Source organism: Papio anubis, chromosome 18, assembly GCF_008728515.1.
Source record: "Papio anubis isolate 15944 chromosome 18, Panubis1.0, whole genome shotgun sequence".
Lineage (NCBI taxonomy): Eukaryota > Metazoa > Chordata > Mammalia > Primates > Cercopithecidae > Papio > Papio anubis.
The window spans coordinates 4,023,514-4,048,850 of NC_044993.1; the positions used below are offsets into that span (position 1 = coordinate 4,023,514).

The following is a 25,337-nucleotide window of genomic DNA, read 5'->3' on the forward strand; positions in this document are numbered from 1 at the left end:
GGCTCCCCATGGGGGTCTGGGTGGTGATCTGAAGGGACAGGAGGAGGGTTTCTGGGAAGCTAATGCCATTCCAGTTCTCTGTCTACTTCTCCCATGCTCTGTTCTTAAAGCAATGGTTTTTTTTTATTAAATGAACGCTCGGGGGCTAGGCATGGTGGCTCACACCTGTAATCCCAGTACTTTGGAAGGCCGAGGATCACTTGAGGTCAGGAATTCAAGACCAGTCTGGCCAACACGGTGAAAATCCCATCTCTACCAAAAATACAAAAGTAGCTGGGCATGGTGGTGCACACCTGTAATCCCAGCTACTCGGGAGGCTGAGGCAAGAGAATCACTTGAACCCTGGAGGCAGAGGCTACAGTGAGCTGAGATCGCACCACTGCACTCCAGCCCGGGTGACAGAGTGAGACTCTGTCTCAAAAAAAACCAAAAATGCTTGGGGTGTGGTTAGACGCATAGTAACAACTACCATGTGTATGACTTCATATTTATCAACTCCCAGTGATCCCCCCATTTCACAGATGGGAAGGTAAGGTGCACAGAGGTTAAGAAACTCTTGCAAGTTGCCTAGAAAATTGCAGAAAGAGGGGTCTCTCTGGGCCATCAGAGTCCAGAACATGCAACCTGCTGGAGGTGCAAGACCAGGGCTGCCCCTCCACACCTACCACCTCATGGGTCACTACATAAGGGTAGGAGAAGGTTCTAGAAAATGAAGACTTTCCTCCAGCAGGCTCCCAGAGGGCATCTGCAAGGGCAATACCCTGAGATTTTATGGCCCTCCAAACTGGGAGCAGGACAGTGTTTCCAAGAAGCACAAGAGTTTTATGACGGCTTCATATCTGGTGATAAATGTTTGTTTGACTTTCCTTTTCATTTTCTTTTTGTTTGGAGATTTTTTTTTTTTTAAATTTCCCCACATTGTTGGGGTTTTTTGTTGTTTTTTTTTTCTTTTTTTCTTTTTCCCTCCAAATTTGTGTTTGCCTCTGTTTTCCAGGTTTTCCAAATTGAGCCCATGTTACGTTTGGAATTAGAAGAAATGTTACTTTATGTAGCAGATCAATGAATGCTGACTTTAACCTGCAGGTCAAGGAAAAAGCAAATTATTGGAGCAATTCATGAGAACAGTCAATATCATTCAGTTGTCTAATTTTCTCAGCGTATTTCCTAGGCGGACATGGTGTCAAAGAAAATGTTTCGAAAACATTCCTCCATTGCAGGGTGAAAACGTGACTAAGTCTGACCATGCTCGGAACTTGGAGCCTCTGTGTTCATATTACAGGTAAGGAAACCAAGACTCCCAGTGGCTAAGAGCTGTTCCCAAGGCCGCACGCTGTGACTCCCGCTCATCAGAGCCAGGACTGCAGGGCTGCCACAAAAGGCAGAGAGAAAGTGGTGAGGGCAGCCTGGCTGGCCACCCCCTGCCAGTGAGGCCCCGTCTCCCCAGGTATGTACTCAAGGGCTTGCTGAGAAGTGCCTATGCTGCCTTCAGCCAGCGGCCCCAGGGTTACTGAGCAAAGGCCCTGAAAGCAAAACAAAGGAACCTTAGTTCCTTTGAAGGAACTAAGGTTTTGTCTAGGCTCTGTCAGTCATCTTGCTGCTAAGGGAAGCACAGACAGCTCTGGGTGAGGGGTCAGGAGACGCCCTTTCTCCAGTCATCATGAAACTCACTTCCTCTCTCCAGGCCTGTTTCCTATGAATTAAAATGAAAATGTCAATCAAGATAATAGTAACAATAACTCGTGTTCATTAAGGACTGGTCTGCCAGGTACAGATGCTTGGTCTGTGCCAGCTACTTTCATGCTTACAAGGGCCCTTCACAGGTAGGTAAACCCAGGCAGGGCATGGCTAAGTCACCTGCTAGGGTCCCACAGCAATCACAGGCAGAGGCAAGATTTGAATGCAGGCCTCTGACTGCAGGGCCCAGGACTCAGCCTTCATGGCCTCTGCATTTCCAAGGTTCCAGCAGTTTGCTGGCTTTGCACTGAGTTCTACTCTTTCACTTCTACAGACAAAAGGAAACGCGCCCAAGGCTGTTCCAAGAGTTGGGACATTCACGCGGCACCACTGGCCCTCACCAGAGCCGAATGCAAAGATATTTGCGAGAAGAATCCGTGCTACAAACGAAACACTTGATGGGCACTGGCTTCCTCCTCATGGAGAGGGTAAGTGAAGAAGAGAATGAGGGCTCCATTGAAGCCACAAGTCAGATCCATCCTCGGGCGATTTCCTCATCTGCAAAATGGGGTGATGGGGCTGACTCTAGACATCCCTTCCTGGCCAAGGCAGGGCTCAGCACACCTTTGCCCTGCCTTCGATCAGGTGACAATCCCAGCCACATGGTTCTGGGCACAGGGCTAAGAATGCCACATGAGGGATTCCTTAATCCTCACAACTGTCCGAGAGGCAGAGGCTCTTGTCCCTGTGTCCCTAAACCAAAGCACGGGGAGGTTCCTGTGGCTGGAGAGTGGCTGGGAGGGTGCTAGAAGGTGAGCCTGCAGCTGGGATCCAGGACCCAGGCTCGGGGCCACCAGTGGCAGACCCGTCAAAGCTAGGCACCTCCATTTCCACCTGGTCTACCAGGGACTGGGCAGCACGCACCTTCCACCCCATTATGCCTGTGACCACCCCGGACAGCCCCAGAATGAATGGCAGCAGGGTCCAGGGAAGGCGAGGACACGGAGCAGACTCCCCGCTGAGGGAGGACCAGGTCCCCCGCCTGCAGCAGTGCCCCCGACGCAGCTCTGCTCTGCAGATGAGGAAGCGCAGCAGGGGCTGCGGAGGAGCCAACCGTCAGCTGCAGAGCCAGACACCAGGAAGGAAAAGAGAGCTCGCCCTGCTGCCCTTCCGGTGGGCTGGGAGGCCTGACCAGCGCGGAGAAGGGGCCGAGAGGCAGCAACGCCTGTGAATCTGGAGCTTGCTCTTGGAGTCCTGTGCTCTCGCCCAGTTCTGATGCCTCCGGGAGTTGAGGGCCTCAGAGACACAGCCAGACCTCAGCTGTGTCTCAGACAAGGGACAGACAAGACATCTTAGACGTCTGAGACAGAGGATGAATGTCTCAGTCCTGCCTGAACGATTCTCATCTGGGGTTCTTAGAGCGTCCCCCACCCTCAGCTTGCCATCCCTAATTTCCCCACACTAAGACCCTCGAAGACCTCCTTGCAGAACAGCCAAAGGCTTTAGAAGCCCCAGGCAGCCCGGGGGTAGAGGCAAGAACTCCCACCTTCCAGGTCAATGGTGGGCATGGGGGAATGCGGGCCCCTGGCCCTGGGTTGGCTCTGGGGTGTCTGTCCTCAATGAGGCCATGGAGCATTAGGGGCACCACCCTGTGGGCTGGCTTCCTCCAGCTTCACCCATCACTGTGTGGCCTCAGGCAAACAACTCGACCTCTCTGAATTCATCTCAGACTCTGTACATAGGGCCAAAAGTAGTTCTTATCTCACAGGGTCTTGGGTTACAGCTATGATCTGCTTAGCACAGGGCCGGGCCTAGAGCAAGCGCTCCATGAATTATACTTATTCCCTTATGCTCTGGCCCTCCCGGACCACAGCCAGCCCAGGATCTGTGCTGGGTCCACAGGAGGGCTCTGCTGCCTGTCCTTGGAGAAGAGGCCACAGGGGACTGCAGGAGCCGGCGGCAGACCCACCCACTGACACAAGAGGTCACACTCACACATGCATGGCCACACATACACACATGGCCACACCAGCAGCTGCCTCTCCTCTCATCTCCGTGTAAGCGGAGCAGGCAGGGCGGGGTGGGCGGTGAGCATGACACCGGGCACAGCCCTATTGCTCAACGCCTGGACCGCGCCAGGTCTCAACGGTCAGAGACACGGCTGCTGGAGCCCAGGAGCCTCGCAATCTAGCCTCTGTGGGCCACGGGCTTTGAATATTTTTAGAGAAGTCGGGTTTCTGCCAAGTTCCTCTCCTTCAGATTCTTCCTGTTGCTGGTGGTTCCCACCCCACCGGGGTCCTCAGTCCCTGGTGTTCACAGGCCCATCTAGGCTCCTGGGGGCTTTGCAGAATCAGAGAGCGTGCCGCTGCCAAGTTATCCTCCCACCCTAGCCGCTCCCCCTACCACAATGCACCCCAGGACCCCGTGGCCCTCAAACTCAGGCCAGGCACTGTGGGAGGCCTTGTGTTTTCTCTCCACCCTCCGTCCCCTGCTTCTCACTGTCTTTGTCCCCCACCCCTTTTTATGTGAAAGATCCAGGCCTGACCAGCTGGGAGCCTAGGAACATTCATTTCGGCCCTTTGTAAGTGCACACCTGGGTCTTCAGGCGTGAAGAGGCAGCAGGTTGGGCTGACTACATTCCAAGCCCATTGGGGTGGCTTTTCCTGTGTTTCGGTGGGTTTGTTCAGGCAGGGGCAAAAGTCATTCTTCCTGGATCCTGCTAGATCATAGCTCAAAAGTCAGCGGCACACTAGTGCAGCAACATGGACCCTCCACCACCTTCTCCAGCCCAAGTCACACCCCAGAAATACCCCCGTAGTGGGATAAGCAGCCGAGGGGTGGGTGCCATGGGTTTGGGGTCTGCCTGTGCTGTGCTCAGACACAGCTGGAGCCTCAGGGAAGTCCTGGGCTGTGCACGGCGCCACAGTGAGTCCATCACTACTCCAGGAGGGGCACGGGGCTATGAAGGAGGTTTCAGGTTGAAAGTCACTCCCTTATCTTTTTTTTTTTTCTTTTTTTGAGATAGGGTCTTGCTCTGTCACCCAGGCTGGAGTGCACTGATGCAATCATAGCTCACTGCAGCCTCCAACTCCTGGGCTGAAGGGATTCTCCCACATCAGCCTCCCAAGTAGCTGGGAGTATAGGTGCACACCACTATGCCTGGCTAGTTTCATTTTCTTGTAATGTAGCCTTGTATAGTGAGACAAGATCTCACTATATTGCCCAGGCTGGCCTTGAATTCCTGAGCTCAAGTGATCTTCCTGCCTCGGCCTCCCAAAGTGCTGGGATTACAGGCATGAGCCACCGTGCCCGGCCATTCTCCTTTTTTTAAGACTGCATTCAGCATTCGGCTCCTATGGCTGCCGTAACATATGACCACAAGTTTAGCAGCTTGGAACACCACGTGCAGATTCTCTGACCGTTCTGGAGGTTGGAAATCTGACACAGGTCTCACTGGGCTAGTCAGTGTGTCACAGGGCCGTGCTCCTCCCGGACGGAACAATCTCTCTTCTTGCCCTTCCCAGCGACTAGAGGCCGCCACATTTCTTGGCCTCTTCCTCTACCTTCGAAACCAGCATCTTCCAGTCTCTCTCTACTTACCTCGTCGCAAGCTCCATCTCTAACTCTGACTTGCTGCCTCCCTCCCTCTTACAAAGACCCTTGTGATGGCCCACCTATATAACCCAAAGCGATTTCCTCCTCTCAAGATCCTTAACGTAATGACATCTGCAAAGTCCCTTTTCCACGTCAGATAACACATTAACAGTTCTGGATTGGGGACTTTTTTGCAGGGCAGGACGGACAGCATTATACTGCCAGTCACACGAACCTCGGGCAACTTAGCTATCTTCTCTGAGCCTCTCTTCCCCCAGCTGTGAAATGGGAAAGATGATGATGATGGTGTTGATGACGGTGAGGGTGATGGTGACGGTGATGGTGACGGTCGTGACGATGGTGGTGATGAGGAAGGCGATTATGGTGACAATGATGATGATGAAGGTGGTACTTTGTCCTGTAGGGCTGCTGGGAGGATTCAACTGGTTCATTTAGAGTTCATACAGCTACACTGAGCACACAGTAAATGCTACATATGTATGTCTGTCAAATATAAGAATTATTTTGCTACAGGGAAGTTTCTGCCTGTGGGTTTCACACTTTCCCCGCTGGGTAACTGACTCGCTCTGTAACACGACAATCCTTTACGAGTCTTCCATGGGAACCAGGATTTCTATCATATCATTAAAACAGCTCAGCATGCCCTGAAGACCTGGACAATATGTATATAGGTGATACACACAATGTGAGGCTCCCAACCCTGGTGTGCAAAAGGCCCTAATAGGGAGTGAATGGAGCAAGCCAGCTCACCTCTCAGTACCACACCTCCCAACACACAGGCCTCCTGATTCCTTCTCAAGCCAGCCCATCTCTCAGCGCTGCACCTCCCAACACACTGGCCTCCTGATTCCCTCTCAAGCCAGCCCATCTCTCAGCACCGCACCTCCCAACACACAGGCCTCCTGGTTCCCTCGCACACACCAAGCACCTTCCCTCCTAGGGCCTTTGCACTGTCTGTTTCACATTCCTGAACAGCTCTTCCCCAACCTCCAACCCCACTCCTCCCATCCTCTAGGCTGCACCCTAAATGGACCCTCAGGTGGATCCTCAGAAAACGCCCCCAGGCATCTGTCTGAAGTGGGCACCCCACTGCATCCCCAATGCCACCCTATATTTTCCTTTCAGGCTGTAATTCCCTATTCAGCTGTTTGGTCATCCATGTCCCCCTCCAGAGATTCATGGCTCATATCTGCCCAGTACCCAGCACCGTGCCTGGCAGCTGCAGAATTATCAATGCAACATTTGGTGAATGAGTATTGAAACCAAGGCATCCAGCCTGCTCATTGGCAAACACTTCTTCAGCCCCTCCCGTGGACCATATGCCCTGCTGGGAACTGCACACCAAAATGAAAACCACAGAGAGAGAGAGGTACGTGGATCTTCAGGACACAGCACAGTGAGTGCCAGACAAGCCCTTCTCAGATGGGTGTGCACATTGTTTAATGAGCGGGACTGGAGCCACCCAGCAGCAGCCACCAGCTACCTGCAGCTATGCCATGCGCATTTAAATTGATTACAATCCCACCGTGTGAAGGATCACGCGCTCAGGTGTCATGGCGGCTGGTGGCTCCATTTGGACAGCGCAGGCATGGGTCATTTCCCATTCATCACAGAAAGTTCAGGCAGACGGTGCCGCACGAGGATCTCAACTGCACTGTGCCTTCAGGAAGCCACGTGTTGCTTACATTTAAATTAAAATTAAAGTTCAGAATTCAGATGTGTTGGACAAGCAGATGATAGCATGTGTCTATCCATGCAGAAAGTTCTGGTCCACCACATGGCTCCCCCGTTAAACTGCCTGGGTTGAAATCCTGGCTCTGATTTCCCCACTGGGGCAAGTTCTTTCTCCTCTCTGTGCCTCGGGCTCCCCAGTTCAAGTGAGGGGTGGATGGAACTCAACACACAGGCCCTGGCGCACACAAAGCAGCTGCGGTCGCTGTTGGCGCACGATCCGCTGCCAGCTCACCGGGTGAGTTAAGGAGGGCTGGGATTCCTACATCCATTTTAAAGATGCAGAAATGAAAGCCCAGAGAGGCTGCTCACACTGCCCAGGGCACACAGCCTGTGCGTAGCCAAGCACCTGGGCCTCCAGTCTGCTGCTCGCTTGGCTTCCCAGCCCTTGCTTGATCTTGGTGACCAACAGTGTGGCAGGACACCAAGTTGGCAGGTAACTGGTGGCGTTTCCATAAGATCAAGAAGGAGTGCATGTTCTGAGCCAACCATCACAGAACCAACGTGAAGGCACTGAGATTCCCCAAAAACGTGGCCCTGACTGTCTTCTCCTGCCATGATCCCATCACCGAGATGGGGCATTTGCAGCTGCATCTCCATTTTTCCAAGGGCAAGGAGAAAGGGAGGCCCAGGAGAGCTCTCAGAGTGTCTCTGAGCAGGGATTCAGGCCAGGAAAGAGTGGGTGGTGCAGACGCAGGAGCAGGGGTGGGGACCAGTGGGACGAGCCTGGACATGAGGGGCGCCGGCTTGAGCGCGGCCCTGGTATTCCTCGCTAAGTAGCAAATCATGACTGCGTCTAGTTTTACTTAATCTTCATCATTCCCAGTGGTGAAAGAGCCGTGACAATTGAGGAAGTGGTGGGTGGACTTCTTTTTTCTTCTTAATCAAGTGCAAAGCTTTCCTTTTGGAATCCAGCATTTGAAAGAATGTACTGGAACCAAGGGGTCAGGCAGAGGCATCCGCTGCCCTGAGAATGAATCCTCGGCTTGTCCCTCCTAACACGAAGTGGCAGTGCCAGGCTGGGTCCCCGTGGGCCCCACCTCGGGCACTCAGCGCTGTGTGTTGTGACATTGCGGGGTAGGCCGGGCACGCTTGCAGGGCTGGGTTGGTTTTTACATCCCCCTTGGAAACTCTCACCCAGAGTCCTCTCAGAGTGTGGCTGGGAGTATTCCCACAAACCGTTACAAAGGATTTTAGGCGACACATTTCTATAACTGCAATGCTCCTTAAAACAACTGTTTTTTTCAGTTTTGCCCTTTTGCAAAATAACTGTTTTTATACCCATGCAGAAGCTCATTCTCTCAAAATTATTCTCGGTCAGAACTGCTCTTGCCTGTGGCACTAAAGAGAAAGCAGAGACAAAGGTTCCACTCTCCTGTGTTGAACCAGGGTGTCCCGCTGAGGAATTCTGGATGTTTGCCCAAAGCAGCAAACGCCCGTCCCCAGCCTCAGGACCTCAGGCCCAGTATTTGCTGAAAGATACTCAGGTGGGCATCTCCCCCATTTTCTTTCTTCTGATAAGAAAACAAGTCACCATTTGAAAGCAACCTCAAAAGTACGGCATCTTGCTATCCCACAGGGCGGGAATCCCAGACACAGACCACTTTCAGCTCCACATCGTGGTGAAAACACAGCCCCTGTGAAAGTCAACATTCCTCGGGCCGGGCACGGTGGCTCACGCCTGTAATCCTAGCACTTCGGGAGGCCAAGGCGGGTGGATCACGAGGTCAGGAAATCAAGACCATCCTGGCTAACATGGTGAAACCCCATCTGTACTAAAAATACAAAAAATTAGCCGGGCATGGTGGCGGGAGCCTGTAGTCCCAGTTACTCGGGAGGCTGGAGGCTGAGGCAGGAGAATGGCGTGAACCCAGGAGGCAGAGCTTGCAGTGAGCCAAGATCGTGCCACTGCACTCCAGCCAGCAGCCCGGGCCACAGAGCAAGACTCCGTCTCAAAAAAAAAAAAAAAAAAAAAAAAGAAGAAAGAAAGAAAGTAAACATTCCTCACGCCCAGATCCACATGTGGCAAGGGGCAGGACATACATTTAGTGGAATCGTATTTTTGTCAAAACAAACAAACCATGTTTGTCTGGGAAGGATGCTTAGAACACCATTAGCATAGGTTACTGCTGGCATGGAAATGAGAAGGGAGAAGCTTCCATTTTTTACTTTGTACATTTCTCTATTGTCTCAATGTTGTTGCAATACTCATACATCCCTTGTGTGTGCTTCTTACGTTTGGATGCATTTTTCCCTGAAACACAATAAAAGGAAACTATTATTGAGTTACCCAGTACATGTAAGACACTAGATCAGATACTGAATGTCATACAAAAGTGAGAAGCGGTAATAAATGTGACTGCTACCTTTTAATTTAATTGAGCACATTTACTCTGTGCCAAGCTGTTATAGCCATTCTGCATCCGATCAACTCTTGAATGTGGCTGCTTCTATTCTTTCCATTTTATGGATGAGGAATGAATGTGAGACCCAAAGTTAAGCCAGTCATCCAAGGTCATCAGCAGCCACGACAGCTGGTGGTTGGAGGATCGGATTTGGAAGCCTCCAATCTGAACACTGTGATTTTTATCCTGAACAACCACCCACTATTCCATGGCCAACATCACAAGGATGAGGTGTGGACACAGATGGTCTTATGGAAGAGTACTGTTCACACAGCAACGTGCACGGAAGAGAGACAGGCAAGACGGATGGGAAGGGGGTCTGAGCTGAGGCAGCAGTTGGGGGTTCAGCAGGGGTGGACCATTGTGAGGCCATGGTGAACCAGGAGGGGTCTTTGCAAATGACTCAGTGTTGCAGACAATGAAGGGAAGGAAACCCAGAGGGCGAAGGAGTTTTAAGCCCAGGAGGTATGTTCAGGTGAAGAAGGGATTTCGAATGTTTACCCAGAGGCATCCCACCACAGCTACGGTTTTGAGATTCCCAGGGTTTTTTTTTTTTGATGAAACACCCCAATTTTTTAAAACCACTGTTGTTGGACATCTCTTTACACTTCTCCCTGTCCATACAGGAATATCAAAGAGGAAGAAGTTCCTTCGAACCCCTCAATAAATTCTGATAAGGCCTGTGAAAATGAAAACCAAAGAGAGTCACCAGGATATTAAATCTCAAGCTGCGAAGCATTAGAAAGAATTTTTTAAGCACAGCACAACATCAAACTCATGGGACAACCAGACTCAAAAGATGGCAGCACAGAAGCAATGTTTGCTGAGCTTTCAAAGACCGCGAATCAAGAGATTTGTCTATAGGAGCGGGTTTTTCAAATTTACAAATTTGGTTTGTTTGGGGAGCAGCTGCTCTCTACAACTTTGGTTTGAAGGTATTTAACTCTAGATCATTGTTTTTCTTTGTGACTTTGTTTTCCAACTAGTTTAGCAACCCCGGTATTTTGGGGAAACATAACTGCGTGGCTGGTGGGAGATTCCACCACTGAGTTTTCAAGGCCAATGGATCAGGCATTTGAAAAGGTCTGCAGCATACAGTGGTGTGGTTTGTGCACTGCACAAAGTGCTTCTGTCTCAGGTGGGGCTAACGTCCAGGCTGTGAGCTGCCTTGTAGGGACACGTTTTTCTTTGCACAAAAGCCCTGGCGGTAAGCTCGCCAACCCCGAGGCCTGCAAGTCTGCATTCACCCAGGAAGGAAGGCTTTTTCCCATTCACATGAAAGTGCCATCTTAGCTGGTAGTGACTCGTGTCTGGGAGAGTTATGGAGAGACAGAAGAGAGGCTGGCCCCTTGCAGGGTGCCGTCATATAGAGGTTGGAAGGAGAAAGGGAAGCTTACGGTGTGGCTGTAGAAAGGAGGCATTTCCGTAAGTTCAACTTGCAATGAGAGTGGAACTTGAACAAGCCCCTCACCCCTCACCCTGGGGTTGGCCGGGAGCCCTCTGTTAAACATTGACCAAGGTACGGGCACCTCCGATCTGAGATTCCCTTTAAAACCACACCTGCAGTCGTGTATTTGTACAGCACCAAGGCAGGGGAGGATGACCTTGCGTGCACCAGGCTGGAAGCCTCCAACTGGCATGTTTTAAGGCTTAACCATCCCCTTCACCTGCTCGCCTGAAATCCTTTCACTGAGAAATGGTTAGTCCTAACAGAAAGGAAGGGTCTACCCACCATTGCACGAAAGGAGGGGATCTGCTGGTTTCAGTGGCATCTAGATGTCACCGGCTGATACCTGTTCCTTGAACAGGGTGTGACTGAGACAGAGGGAACCGCCAGGGCAGTTCTGCCTTAAGGAGTGGGGAGAGGGGGCCATGGGAACACAGTGTAAGAGGAGGGAGAGGAAGCAAAGCCTCACCCACTTCGCTCTTCTGCCAGCACCGCCCTGGGGATGTGGCTCCGCATGTCTTAATTAACTTATTCCATAAACAGTATCAGCCTCTGCTCTGTGGCAGTCACAGAGTCAAGGTAGGAAACAGGACGTGAGACCCTCACTGAGTTCCAGCTGCATCATCTCATGTAGTCCTCGCCTGAATCCCAGGAAGGAGGTGGTGACTACTTTTACCCCTACTTCATGGATAGAGAAACAGAGACTTAGAGAGAGGAGGACACAGCTGAGCTCACACAGTCAGAAGATGTCAGATCTGGGTCTCCAACCCAGGACCTTCTGGCACCGATGCCTGTGCTATTAAATGACTCAGAGATATCCCTTTAAAGAATATTTTACCTATAAAACGTTGTCCAAATATTGGCTATTCAGAGGAATAACGTTTCAATCCTTGTGCTAGATAATGAACACGCTTGCTTTCAATAAACCTACGCTGTCATTGAACATCAACTTAAGGCAGAGAGTTTTTATGGCCAAGGAGTTGTCAGTTAGCTTGAGCACACAACCAAAGGTCAAAATGGCATCCACAGAAACAGGGGTCACTGAGGTCGCAGAAGGCTCAGCAAGCCTGAGCTCAGAGGACATAGAACCACCACTTCCATCAAGCTGGGCTCAGGCTTAAGGTGAAGTCAGCCTGCATGCCCGGCAAAGCCCCCACAGCACTGTCCCTAAATGACGCCACCTCAGAACTCCAGGATGACTGATGGAGGCTCAGGAAGGCTGGCATCAGAGAAAACTCAGGGCAGGACTCTGCAGGGGATGCCACTGAAAAGGGGGCTCGGTGGGTATTTCATTCCTCCACAAGCGAGTTACAGTACTAAAGGTAGCAGTAATACCAGCAGCAACAGCACTCACCATTGCAGAGGCAACAGTCCCTGCCATGATCATAGTGATAACCACAGGAGTAATCACTAGACTAGCAGCAGTAATCATATAGTCAAGGCAGTAATGTGGCAGTGATAGAAGCAGTGCAGGGAGTAATAGGAGGAGCAGGAGAAATATCAGTCATAGGGGCGGTAGTCACAGAGGCAGTAGGAACAATGGCTACAGTCGTAGCGATAGTGTCAGTCATAGAGGCGGTAGTTACAGAGGCAGTAGGGACAATGGCTACAGTCATAGCAATAGTGTCAATCATAGAGGCGGTAGTCACAGAGGCAGTAGGAACAATGGCTACAGTCGTAGCGATAGTGTCAGTCATAGAGGCGGTAGTCACAGAGGCAGTAGGAACAGTGAAAATCGCGACAGCACAGGCACATCATCACAGCGGCAGTTGTCGTAGTGGTAATTAATGAATAGTGGCAGCACAGTGGCATCATCACAGCAGCAGAAGTCGCGGTGGTAACGGTAACAGAAGCCCCAGGTGCAGTCCTTGTAGCTGCAGTGGCGCTGTCAAGAGTGATCCTGGCAGTATCCGCAGCAGCAACAACTCAGTGCATCAGTAGTACTGCCAACGGTCCTAGTAGTAGTCATAGTGTAACCACCCAACAGGGTCCCTTGCCCGCTGCCTAGACAGACCTGATTTATCAAGACGGGGAATTGCAGTGGAGAAAGAGTAAATCACGCAGAGTCGGCTGTGCAGGAGACTGGAGCTTTATTATTACTCAAATCAGTCTCCCTGAGCCTTTGGGGATCAGAGTTTTTAAAGATAATTTGGCGGGTAGGAGCTTGGGATGTGGGGATTATTGGTTGGTAGAGTTGGAGATGGAACGACTGGGGGTTGAAGTGAGGTTTTCTTGCTCTCTTCTGTTCCTGGGTGGGATCACAGAACTAGCTGAGTCAGATTACTGGTATGGGTGCAAAATATCTCAAACACTTCTCTTAGGTTTTACAATAGTGACATCATTCCCAGGAGCAATTTAGGGAGGTTCAGACTCTTGCAGCCAGAGGCTGCAGGGCCCCTAAATCATAATTTCTAATTTTGTAGCTAATTTATTAGTCCTACAAAGGCAGACTGGTCCCCAGACAAGAAGGGGTTTTCTTGCGGGAAAGGGCTATTATCAATTTTGTTTCAGAGTCAAACTAGAAACTAAATTCCTTTCCAAGGTTAGTTCGGCCTACACCCAGGAATGAACAAGGACAGCTTAAAGGTTAGAAGCAAGATGGAGTTGGTTAGGTCTAACCTCTTTCCCTGTTATAATTTCCCCAGCTATAATTTTTGCAAAGGCAGTTTCAGTCGTTGTAGGAATGATTCCAGAAGTAGCACATCCCGGGGTTGTGCTAAGTGTTTTGCGTATGTTACTAGAAAGGGGTCTGGATCCAGACCTCAAGAGAGGGTTCTAGGATCTCATGCAAGACAGAATTCCATGGCTCGCGCCTGTAATCCCAACACTTTGGAAGGCTAGGGTGGGCGGATCACTTGAGGCCAAGAGTTTGAGACCACCCTGGCCAACATGACAAAAACCCATCTCTACTAAAAATAAAAGAATTAGCCAGATGTAGTGGCACACGCCTGTAGTCCCAGCTACTCGGGAGGGTGAACCTGGGAGGCAGAGGTTGCAGTGAGCCAAGATCACGCCACTGTACTCCAGCCTGGGTGACAGAGTGAGACTCTGTCTCAAAAAAAAAAAAAAAAAAGAAAAAGGAAAGAAAAGAATGAATGAATGAACGAATGAATTGGAGGTGAGTCCATAGAGTAAAGTGAAAGCAAGTTTGTTAGGAAAGTAAAGGAATAAAGAAGGTCCACTCCATAGACAGAACAGTCTCAAGGGCTGCTGGTTGCCCATTTTTGAGGTTGTTTCTTGATGATATGCTAAACAAGGGGTAGATTATTCATGCCTCTCCTTTTTAAACCATATTGGGTAACTTCCTGATGTTGCCATGGCATTTGTAAACTGTCACGGAGCTGGCAGGAGTGCAGCAGTGAGGATGGCCAGAGGTCACTCTCATCACCATCTTGATTGTGGTGGGATTTGGCTGCTTCTTTACTGCAAGCTGTTTTATAAGCAAGGTCTTTATGACCTGTATCTTGTGCCGACCTCCTATCTCATCCTGTGACTTAGAATGTCTAACTGTCTGGGAATGCAGCCTAGCAGGTCTCAGCCTTATTTTACAGAGCCTCTTTTCGAGATGCAGTTGCTCTGGTTCAAACGCCTCTGACACATATACTAATTCATTTAATCCTCATAACACCATGTGATAGGTCCTGGTCTTGTCCCCATTACACAGATAAAGGCACTGAGGCACAGGCATATTAAGGAACCCCAAAAAGCAACCCTGACTAGGATCTGAACCCAGGAAGCATGTGGTCTTAACGTGGTAGCCACCCCTAACTGGAGCAACACACAGCTTCTCAGGAGACCTCGGCATTGCAGTGCTGAAAGGCATGTGGAGCACTGCAGCCTCCATTTGGCCACCTTCCCCCTGCCACGCATCATCCTAGGCCTGGGGAGGCCACAGTGAACAGAAGCAGAGCCCAGCACTCTGGACGCTCAGGATTGGTGGTAGGGAGGTCCCACAGCAGCAAAGAATCCCTCCAGAGAGGGCTGGGGGTGCTGGGAAGAAGAGAAATGGGTGAAGGGTGTGGAGGGGGATGGAGGGCTGTCCATTTTGGATGGGTAAGCCCCCCACCCACACCCATGCCCCACCAGAGGCAACATCTGAGCAGAGAGATCTGACTCACCCAAAGGTGTGACCACAAAAATGGGCAACCAGCAGCCCTTGGGACTGTTCTGCTGCACAGTCAGGCGCATGGCAGGCGTGAGAGCATGCAAGGTCAGTCCTGTTTCCATCATCTCAGGTTTGCTTTTCATCTTTCCTGCATCACGGGACCAGCCACCCTCAGGAACCACTTTATTCTTGGTCTGTTTTTAAAGCCCATGCAAAACTTCCAATTTAATTCCGTATCAAGTTGTAATTCCATATCAAGATGCTGGGGGACAGCATCCCCAGCCAGCGGAAGCAGCACACGCCAACCCTGGACAACACGAACCAGGTGCTTCGGGAGCAGAGGGACCGGGTGCATGGGGAGGGAGGAGGCAAAGCCCCTTTCCACTGCCACAGAGAAGAAAACTTTTTCCATTCGAAATATTTTTGAAACAAAAAATGAAAACATCAGCCATAACCTCACCACTTTTGCAATTATATTAAGAAGTGAAAAGTCTCCCTTCTGTCCTTTTGCCCCAGCCATGTTTGGGAAATTAACAGGCAGGGAGGGCCTATCAAAGTGCAGAAAGCCATTTGCAGCTGACTGAATGCCCGAGGTCTCTGTCTCCATCTCCCTCTCTGGAATGCAGAGACTGCCCTTTTCTCAGCAGCTCCCAGCTCGCCAGTCTCTGGTGAGCAGTCTCTGCTACGGCCTGAGAACACTGATAGCCACGGAGGTTAAACCAGCATGGAAACTAAGACCGATGAAGGGGATGGGAGCTCTTCATCCTGACCTCAAGACGTGGGCTTGAATACCTGGTCCTCAAGTCCTGTATGTGGATCTCGGGGATTTTTGTCTTCATTTTGGTTTTCATGGCTACTTTCTGGAAGGTTGGAATTTTTTGACAACTGACTTCCAGATGCACAGTGGGGGGGACAGTGACAAATAGGCCCAACGAGGAAACAAATGCAGCTGCCCAAGCCAGGAGGGGCCCAAATCACAGAACTTCACAAGGGCTCAGGATGACACCTGAGCTCCCCTGCAAGGGATCTGCTGCCTAAATTCACAGGTAAGAGCCCCGACAACCACCTTTCAGGAGGAGGTGAAAATGAGTTAACATGATCATGAAAAGAAAAGTTAGTTCTGAGGGTTATTATCAGCATGCCACGGACCAGATTCCAACCACAAAGGTAAATAAGAATACAAAAAAAAAAAAAAAAAAAAGAAGTGATCCAGCCAGCAAAAGCTGCCTTCGGGCAGCAGAAACGTTCATATTTTAGGTAGTTTCTTCAAGGAGCAGAACTGATTATGGACCATCCCTCTAACAGAAGTGTGAGGTCTCTCTCTTTACATTCTCATGTTTCCTTCCTGCCCTCCCCCTTCTCTCTCTCTCTGTGTGTCTCTCTCTCTCCCCACACACACCCCCACTAAATAAATCCTTATCCTACACTACTTGGTGTCTCTTCTCTTTCGCTAAACTCTTTCCAACCTCACTCATTTATCCTGAAAAAACTGTCTTGATTCTTTATTCTGACTCTTATTACATTATTATTATTATTATTTGAGACAGGGTCTCACTCTGTTGCCCAGACTGACGTGCAGTGGCTCAGTCACGGCTCACTGCAACCTCTGCCTCCCATCTCAAGCTATCCTCCCGCGTTAGCCTCCTGACTAGCTAGAACCACAGGCGCACCACCAACATGTCCGGCTAATTTTTAAAATTTTTTATAGAGACAAGGTCTCACTATACTGCCCAGGCTGTTCTCGAACTCCTGGGCTCAAGCAGTCCTCCCACCTCAGCCCCTCAAAGTGCTGAGATTACAGGTGTAAGCCACTGTGCCTTGCCTAATTATTACATCATTTTTGAACCATAAATCCCCCAGTAGAATACTGTTGAATGTGTAAGAGGAACCCAGACATCATTTTAAAGTGGCATCATAGCAACCCGTGCTGCACTGTCAGGCACATGGTAGGCGTGAGAACATGCAAGGTCAGTCCTGTATCCAAATCAGGACCCCTGGGGGCCACCTGCCCATCATCTCAGGTTTGCTTTTCATCTTTCCTGCATCACGGGACCAGCCACCCTCAGGAACCACTTTATTCTTGGTCTGTTTTTAAAGCCCATGCAAAACTTCCAATGTAATTCCATATCAAGTTGTAACAAGACTATTTCACACCCTTGGTACTCAAAGTGTGGTCTGCAACCAGCACCACTGAGACTCCCCGAGAGCTGGCTGGAAATGCAGAATCCCAGGCTCTACCATAGTTCTGCTGAATCAGAACCTGCACTTTCCAAACACCTCCAGGGCACCCAAGTGCAAGTCGCAGCGCGAGAGAGGGATTGCCTTACACCGAAGTTTATTTATGCATTTGCACAAGAGTGTTTTGAATCTCCAGTTTGCACCTGCTTTGTCCTCTGTAGACAAGTCTCTTCCTACCCACCCCCACGTCCCTTCCCCAGGCTGCCTCCACCAGAGCCCTTCCAGCCCCTCCTGCTGGGTCAGATGCCCCCACTGATGTCCCACAGCGCCCAACTCTTAGCCACCTAACCGTAATTTTCAGTTTATCTGCCTCACCACTGGACTGTAAGCTCCCGGAAGTCAGGGACTGTGTTCTATCTGCAGTTGTGTCTCAAGTGCCCAGCACATAACAAGGACTCATCATATATGTGTGTGATTGAATTAAAATGGCCAAGTGGAATTATAAGCACCTGGTACCCATTCCTGCTCGTTCACAATCTTGCCCAGCCCTGTTATGCCCAGCCTGGTCCTCAACCTCTTTGCTCTTGTCTGCTCACAGCTGGGGTGGCATTTGACCCTCTTGGCAGAGCCATCCTGGCTGCTTCTCCCAGGACTTGGGCTCCATTCAGCCCAGGCCTCTGGACTCTCAGCATTGGTGTCTGGGCTACTCATCAGATTGACCTTGGGCACTAGCTATGACCTTGGTTTCCTGGGCTTCCTTCTACCTTGTTCCCGAGCCTTTTTCTCCACTTCATGCTCCAATTAATGGTGACTTTAGTTTCTTTATTACTTGTTATAGCTAGTCCCCTTGTCTGGGGCTCTGCTTTCTGCTTCTTACCTAGTTCATGGGCTCCCCACTCACATGGAAGTGTAGCTGTTCCCTGATGTACTAAAGCCTACCTCTGCTATCAGAGCTTCTGCACTGAGCAGCTGCCAGCACAGACATTCAACCTTCCCCTGTTCCTAAATTCCTCTTAGCTTTGCTCAGTCTTGACTTCCCCATGCTGGACTGGGCTTTGACCTGTAGTGACCTTCCATGCAGAGACTCTGGCCCCCTAACCTGGATTTCCCCTGCCCCCTGCCATTGCAGCTGTGTCTGTGTTCCCCTCTCCTAAACCCCAAACTACATCCCGACTTATGCTCAACAAATGTTTTTGATGGATATGAAATGGATGGATGGATGGATGGATGGATGGATGGATGGATGGATGGATGGATGGGTGGTGGATGGGTAGGTTGGTAACTGGATAAGTGGATGGACGAATGGGTGGATGGGTGGACAAATAACAGATGGATAGTTAAAGAAGTAAAGGAGGAGTAAGGAATGGATAGACAAGTGAATCAATATATGAATAAATGAATGAACAGATGAAGTGATGGATAAATAGACAGATGCTTGATTGATTGAGTCAATCGGTTGAACCATTCCAATCCTAAAAGTCCAACACACTGTAGCAGAGATTACTGGATCAACACTGGAACCTACAGTGACATCTAGAAAGCTGACCATGCCAAGAACCATGGTCTACAGAGAAGTATGAAAGCAAAACCCCTGCCCACATGGCACTTACAGTCTAGAGTACTTGGCCCCAGTCTGCTTGGGAACTTGATGGACAGGCAAGAGCCAAACTGAGCCAACCCTTGTTCATATCCTTTTCTTCCCTCACAGGTCAAGTTTACTGCTAGGATGCCTCATTGTTTAATCTGGGAACTGCTGGGTCTATCTATGGTGATGAACTCTGCTCAAGAAGCATAACTGAGATTCACTGACTGATAGAAAAGACATCTATACCTGGAAATTCGCAACAGCTTCGCACACTGTTCTAATGTTAAAGTGCTGTCTCCCCACTGCACCAAGAGCTCCCTGGAGCAGAAATGGCTTTCTTCTCTATTTACTATTGATAAAAGAAATGTAACCGAAATTACTCTGTACCTCAATAGATTCAACAAATATTTATTAGTCATAAAGTGGCAGACACAGAAACGCTCACCACATATTCCCTTTGCTCCCTTAGGCTTCCCGGGCCCCAAGCTGCTAGACAGGGAGCGTGTGGCTAGATCTGGTTGATAAAATGGGAGAAGAGTTGACGGGGGTCTCTTTCAGAAGGAGGCAATAAAAAGGTCACGTGTGATTCTCCAGCCTCTGTCCTCTCGGCTGTATCAGCTGAGGGGGCTGTGAGCTCCTGATGGTGAAGGAGAGCCCCCTCCACTGCCTCCCACCCTCTCCAGCCCACTATTATCACATGCAGCTTGTGTAGTCCACGAACTCCTGCTGTGTTAACCTTTGAGATTCACTCCCGCAGCATCCCTCAGCCTAACCTAACTCACACAAATAAGAATAGCGGCAATGATCACATTTCCTAACTCCTTGCTTTATTCTGAATCCTTTTTTTTTTCTGAGATGGAGTCTCACTCTGTCGCCCAGGCTGGAGAGCAATGGCATGATCTTGGTCCACTGCAACCTCCACCTCTTGGGTTCAAGCGACTCTCCTGCCTCAGCCTCCCGAGTAGCTGGGATTACTGGCACGTGCCACTACGTCTGGCTACTTTTTGTATTTTTAGTAGAGACTGGGTTTCCCCATGTTGGCCAGGCTGGTCTCGAACTCCTAACCTCAAGTGATCTACCTGCCTAGGGCTCCCAAAGTGCTGGGATTACAGGCGTGAGCCACTGCTCTGAATCCTAATCACGGATTGTCCTACTTTGTTGAGTGAATGGACCTGTTCACCAATCAGCTTTTATTTATTTGGAAGGGCTCAACTCTGTCTCCATGAAGGAAAAAATTGTAAAGTACTTAAAATCTGTCTTTGGTGGTCTTCTTCCTGTCCCCCTTCTTTCTACCTCAAACCCCCTGAGGGGTACCTGACCGACTTTCTTGTTCTCAAGCAATCTGCTCTACAGTGTGAAGGAACCGACCGGTAAGCAAACTCCCTCAGGGATATTTGCATGAGGGAATTTACATAAAGATCAGCTCTTCTCCATTCTCTACTGAGAGACAACCAAGCACCTCATCCCTGCCCCCTGCCCCGCTAAATGAGAAGACAGAGCATCGCTCGGCTTCCCGCAGCCCCTCATGGCTGGCAGTGCAAGGTCTTCTTTTCCATTAGGGTTGAGACAAAAGATAGAAGACAAGAGGGCTAAAGCCTGGGCTCCAACATCAGCCCACCCTACCACTCACTGGAAAGGACTCAGTTTCTTTTTCTGAAAAATGGGGAGGCGTTCACTGTACCTACCTATCTTCGTTTCCTGTGGCTGTTGTTACAAATTACAAAATTTACTGGCTTACAACAGAAATGTATTATCTCACAGTTCTAGAAGCCAGAAGGCTGAAAGCAATTCTGCTGGGCCAAAATGCAGGCGTCAGTGACGCCATGCTTCCTGCAGAGGCTCTAGGAGGGAATCCACTTTCTTGCCCCTCCAGTTTCTGCTGGCTGCCGGCCTCACTTGGCTCACAGCTTTGTCACTCCAATCTCCACCACTGTGGCCACATCACCTTTACCTCTTCTCTGTGTAAAATCTCCCCCTCCCTCCCTTTTTTTTTTTTTTTTTTTTTGAGACAGGGTCTTGCTCTGTTGCCCAGGCTGCAGTACAGTGATACAATCACAGCCCACTGTAGCCTCAATCTCCTGGGCTCAGGTAATCCTCCCACCTTGGCCTCCCAGGTAGATGGGACTACAGGGGTATGCCACCACACTCCGGTAATTTTTTGTAGAGACAGAGTCTCACTATGTTGCCCACTTGAGATTGCATTTAGAGCCTACCCAGATAATCCATGAGAATTTCCCCATGTCAAAATCCTAAATTTAACCACATCTGCAAAGACTTTTTTTTTTTTTTTCCTGCCACCTAAGGTCATATTCACAGGGTCCAAGGATGAGGACATGGGAATCTTAGAGGAGACATTAGGTCATTAGTCAGTCTACCACACTACCCCATCGAGGCAGATACAAGTGCCTGATAAACATTAGCTGTCTTAACAATTATTCAACATTGTACCACAGGACCTCATGAGCATAAGAAAAACAAAATTGTTGTTGCTGTCACTGTTGTTGCTTAGTTTATGAGCCTAGAAAGGAGAACGGTCACTCCCTCAGACATTTGCTTGGAAACAGATGTGTCTGCTGTCTGTCTGAGGCCTCCACTTTTTTGTAGCCACAGACCCAGCAACCACTTTCCTGAAAAGGGTTAGTCCACATGACTCACCAAGAAGCCTAGCTCAGACGAACTGTGGATCCAGCATCCGTGCACAGACAAGGCAGAAGGCAGCCAGTCGGCAGGGTATTATTAAAAGTCAAGAGAAGTTGAGCCAGTTAACGTGAAGGAGGAGGAGCGGAGCCCACTCTCGAGCTGCTGCTGGGCGCCCAGAGACAGAGAATCCCATGCCAAGAACCGGGAGCCTTCCCAGGACGAGGCGCTTGAGTTGCAGATTAAAATGTCATCTGATTTCTGCCCTGAGTATGACCTAAGGGGGAAAAAAAAACTCACTTTGAGAGATGTAAGTGGGGACAGAGAAGAGAATGCGGAAAAGGCTCTGGCTGTGACAACTGCATGTGTTTGTCAGTGTATTTTTTGGTCATTTTAGAGCAACCTTATTAACCCCTTAGAGGCTACAAGAAATTAACTTTCTTTTCAGATTCAAATGAATCCCAATGACAGGTGTATCATTGGGGGATTTTCACAGGGACTGGATATTAAAGATGATATTACATTTCTTTTGTGTGACAATACCATTGGGATTGTGGAGAAAGCTTTTATTCTTAGCAGACACTGCTAAGGACTACATGTGGTCTATCTACATGCCTGCCATTTACCTTCAAGTGAGTCAGCAAATTTTTTTAATGTATTTATTTATTTTTTTTAGAGACAGGGTTTCGCTCTATCCCCAGGTTGGAGTGCAGTGGCATGATCATGGCTCACTACAGCCTTGACCCCTTGACCTCCTGGGCTCATCCTGCCTTGTTATCATCCTGCTTTGGCCTCCCGAATAGCTGAAACCACAGATGTGAGCCATCACGCCTGGCTATTAAAAAAAGAAAAAATTTATAGAGACAGAGTCTCAATATGTTGCCCAAGCTGGGCTTGAACTCCTGAACTCAAGCAATTTGCCAGCTTCAGCCTCCCAAAGTACTGGGATTACAGACAGGCGTGAGCCACCGTGCCTGCCCCAACAAATATTTCAGCATAGATACTAAAAGCAAATACGGTGAAATGGTAACAGCTGTCAAACGCGGGTAGTGAGTAAATCTTTCATCATCATTCTTCTCTCCAATTTGGAAAAGTTTTCAAAATAAAAAGTGGTGGGGTCGGGAGAAAAGACAGATGGTTAGAGGAAGCAAAGAGTTCTACTCACCATGTCCCCAAGACTGAACTTGACCTTAGTGGAGAGGTGGGGACCCGCTGAGGTTGGGAGGAAAGCTTCAGGGACCAGAGGTTTATGGCAGCAAAGATATAAAACCTGGGCCTCGAGGCAGGGGGCCCAAGGGAGAGAAAGCCACGACTAAGGTGCCTTCTCAGCACTGAGGTGTTAACAGAACCAAAGCCAGGACGCCCCCGGGACAATGACAGACTGGGTGTTCGGAGGCAGTACCTGTAGAGGAAGCACCGCAAAGCCAGCGGCCGCCGAGGCACAGGTTAAAGGCTGACCAGTCACAGCGCAGGGAGCAGGAGTGGGGTCCCGAGACTTGGGGTCTCCAATGCAGCTGTTTCTGGGGAGAATTAGGAGGCCTGGGTTTTTGAAGGCGAGAGCCCAGCAAGGCCCATAGAATCCTGGTCTTTTAGGCCAGAGGACAAGCAGCCTGACGCTCCGCTTCCAGTCCACTCGCGGCTATTAATCTGAACCAATCATGTGATCCCATTCTTTGCATGTGATTGGTTCAGGAATGGGCATGTGACCCAGTCCTGACCAATGAAATGTGAGACAAAGTTGCCGGGTTTGCGTGGGGCGGGGGGGCTTCTGGGACGTTTCTTCCCTCCAGAAGGATGCCCGGGAGAGGTGGTCTCTCTTCTTCCTCCAGGTTCTGTTGCCCAAATGTAACCCCTAGAGCTGCTGCCACCACCTTGTGGCCAGATTAAGGACAAGGCTAACGTCAAGGATGGCAGAGCAGAGAGACGGCAAGAACCTGGGTCCTGGAGGACGTCTCTGAGCCGTGGAGTCGGCAACCGGGAAGCCTGCCCAAACTTCCTGTAGTGTGAAATGATAAACGCCCTCATCCTGGAAGTCTGTTTGGTCCTGTTTCTGTCTCCGGCACAGGAGACAGAAGCTGAACCCCACGCGTTGCCTATGCCTGACTTAGGAAGGGGGGCCCTTCCTCCAGGACGACACCCATGTCTGGAAGAGCAACACAGCTGGCTTCCAGCTCAACTTGATCCCCACACCAGGAACCCCTTCTGGTGAATATCCCACATGGCCACGTCACACAGGGCATCTGGCGAAACCCCCGGGTCGCACCTGCCAGGCTGGCGCATCTACAGAGAGAAAGAGAGCTCAGTCCCTCCGTTTCTGGATGACTCTGGCCTTTGAGAAGCTCAGGGAGGTGCCAAGCGGTGGGTGTAGCCCCCACCCTCCACCTCAATCAGCCCCCTCCGTGTACTTCACAAAATACAATTCACGTTTCCTTGATTTTTACTCAAAGTGCAATTTAAATGCAACTTCAAACCACACCCTCTTTTTTTCCCACCGGAATGATCCCTGAGCAACCCTTGATGGAAATCCTAAAGACGCGGCTGCAGCGTGAACTCCTCTGACCCGCTCCTCTGCCCATCGGCCCCCAACCCAAGGGTGCTGGGAGGAAAATTAAGGCTCTGAGAGACCCTGTCTGTTCTTAACTCTGCTGAAGACCCAGAGGTGGGTGGATATGAGTTTTCCACGAAATGCCCTCAGGACCCAGGTGTTTCCAAAGTGGATCCAAAACTCTGCCCTGTTGTCCTCCCACAGGACCACTCAAGCTCAATGACTTGGGAAGTAAGGGGGCGTTGGTGGGGCCCAGGGGATGTGGGGCAGGATGGAGTTCAAGAGCCAGGAGAGTATTTTGCCTTTGACCCCTGGGGCTCCTTGCAAGAGGTGGCCAGCACTCAACTTCTGTCTCATATTTGAAAGGGAAGCTGGCCAGTTTCATTTTCTGACCTGGGCTGACTTGCATGGCCAGAGCACACTGGAGAGCCCTGCTGAAACTTCCAGAAGACCCAGATGGCTGGACCACTCAGCATGGCAACCAGGAACAGCAGCGGCCTTGGTGAACACACCCACCAGCCACCTTATCCAGCCACAAACATTTGCTGACCTCCCAGCTCACGGAGCCAGGACACTCCAAAGAGGCAGCTCAGTGTGATAAACAAAGATCAGAACTTGGGGTCGGCTGGATCCAGGTTCAGGTATCAGCTCTGACCTTTTCCAGCTGTGTGTTCTTTGGCAAATGACTTCACCTCTCTGGTCCTGTCTACAAAATGGGGATGATAACAATAGGTCCCTCTCAGGACTTTTGGCAGGACCAAATGAGACAATGTACCCAAAGCACTGAGCTCGCTCCCTGGCATAGGCACGTGACTCATGATAGGAATGCACAGCACTTGATGTTTTGCAAAGCACTTTCTTGGCTGTCACGTCATCACCCTGCAGGGCCGTTGCTCTGTTTGTGAAGGGGAGTAAACCATCCTGAAGCAGAAGTTCAGGTAATGCCCTCCACGCCTCCCCAGCACAGCTCCTTGAAACCAATGGTCATCCGCCCCAGGCTAGGTTTCAGTGTGGAAGCTCCCATGCTGGGTGACTCTGGCAAGTTACTTCCACTTTCTATTCCCAGTTTCCTCATCTCCAGGGTCCCTTTTCCTGCAGCATGCTGAGATTTCCTGCTAGACTTGATGTCTACAGCCTTAATTACCTGTTTAATACTTACTGTGTGCCTCTCAGTGCCAGACAGAGGCTAGGTACTTAAATACCTCATTTCCAATCCTCACAGCAACCTTGGGAGGTAAACCATTTTATCCCCATTACACAGATGGGGAAACTGAGGCTCAGAGAGGGGATTGCCTCAGGCCACACAGTGAGTGAGTGGCAGCGATGGGATTTGAACCCACGTTGGTCACATTCCAAACTCCATGTTTTACCCTGATGTTGCCTTTGGTTCAAACCTTCCAGTGGCCACCTTAGCT

At 50.1% G+C, this 25,337-nt stretch overlaps 2 long non-coding RNA genes across 2 annotated transcripts; one reads left to right on the top strand and one right to left on the bottom strand.

Moving 5' to 3' along the window:
- The first annotated feature begins 568 nt into the window (after nt 1-568).
- LOC116271263 lies at nt 569-8,771 on the top strand. Its single transcript, XR_004179713.1, has 3 exons — nt 569-6,658; nt 8,342-8,507; nt 8,600-8,771. It is a non-coding gene; the product is annotated as an uncharacterized LOC116271263 (long non-coding RNA).
- A 417-nt stretch (nt 8,772-9,188) lies between these two features.
- Nucleotides 9,189-24,104, bottom strand: LOC101025029. The gene is made up of 3 exons (XR_001898356.3): nt 22,780-24,104; nt 21,396-21,654; nt 9,189-9,274 (listed from the first exon to the last, which is right to left on the bottom strand). It is a non-coding gene; the product is annotated as an uncharacterized LOC101025029 (long non-coding RNA).
- Nucleotides 24,105-25,337: the final 1,233 nt, after the last annotated feature.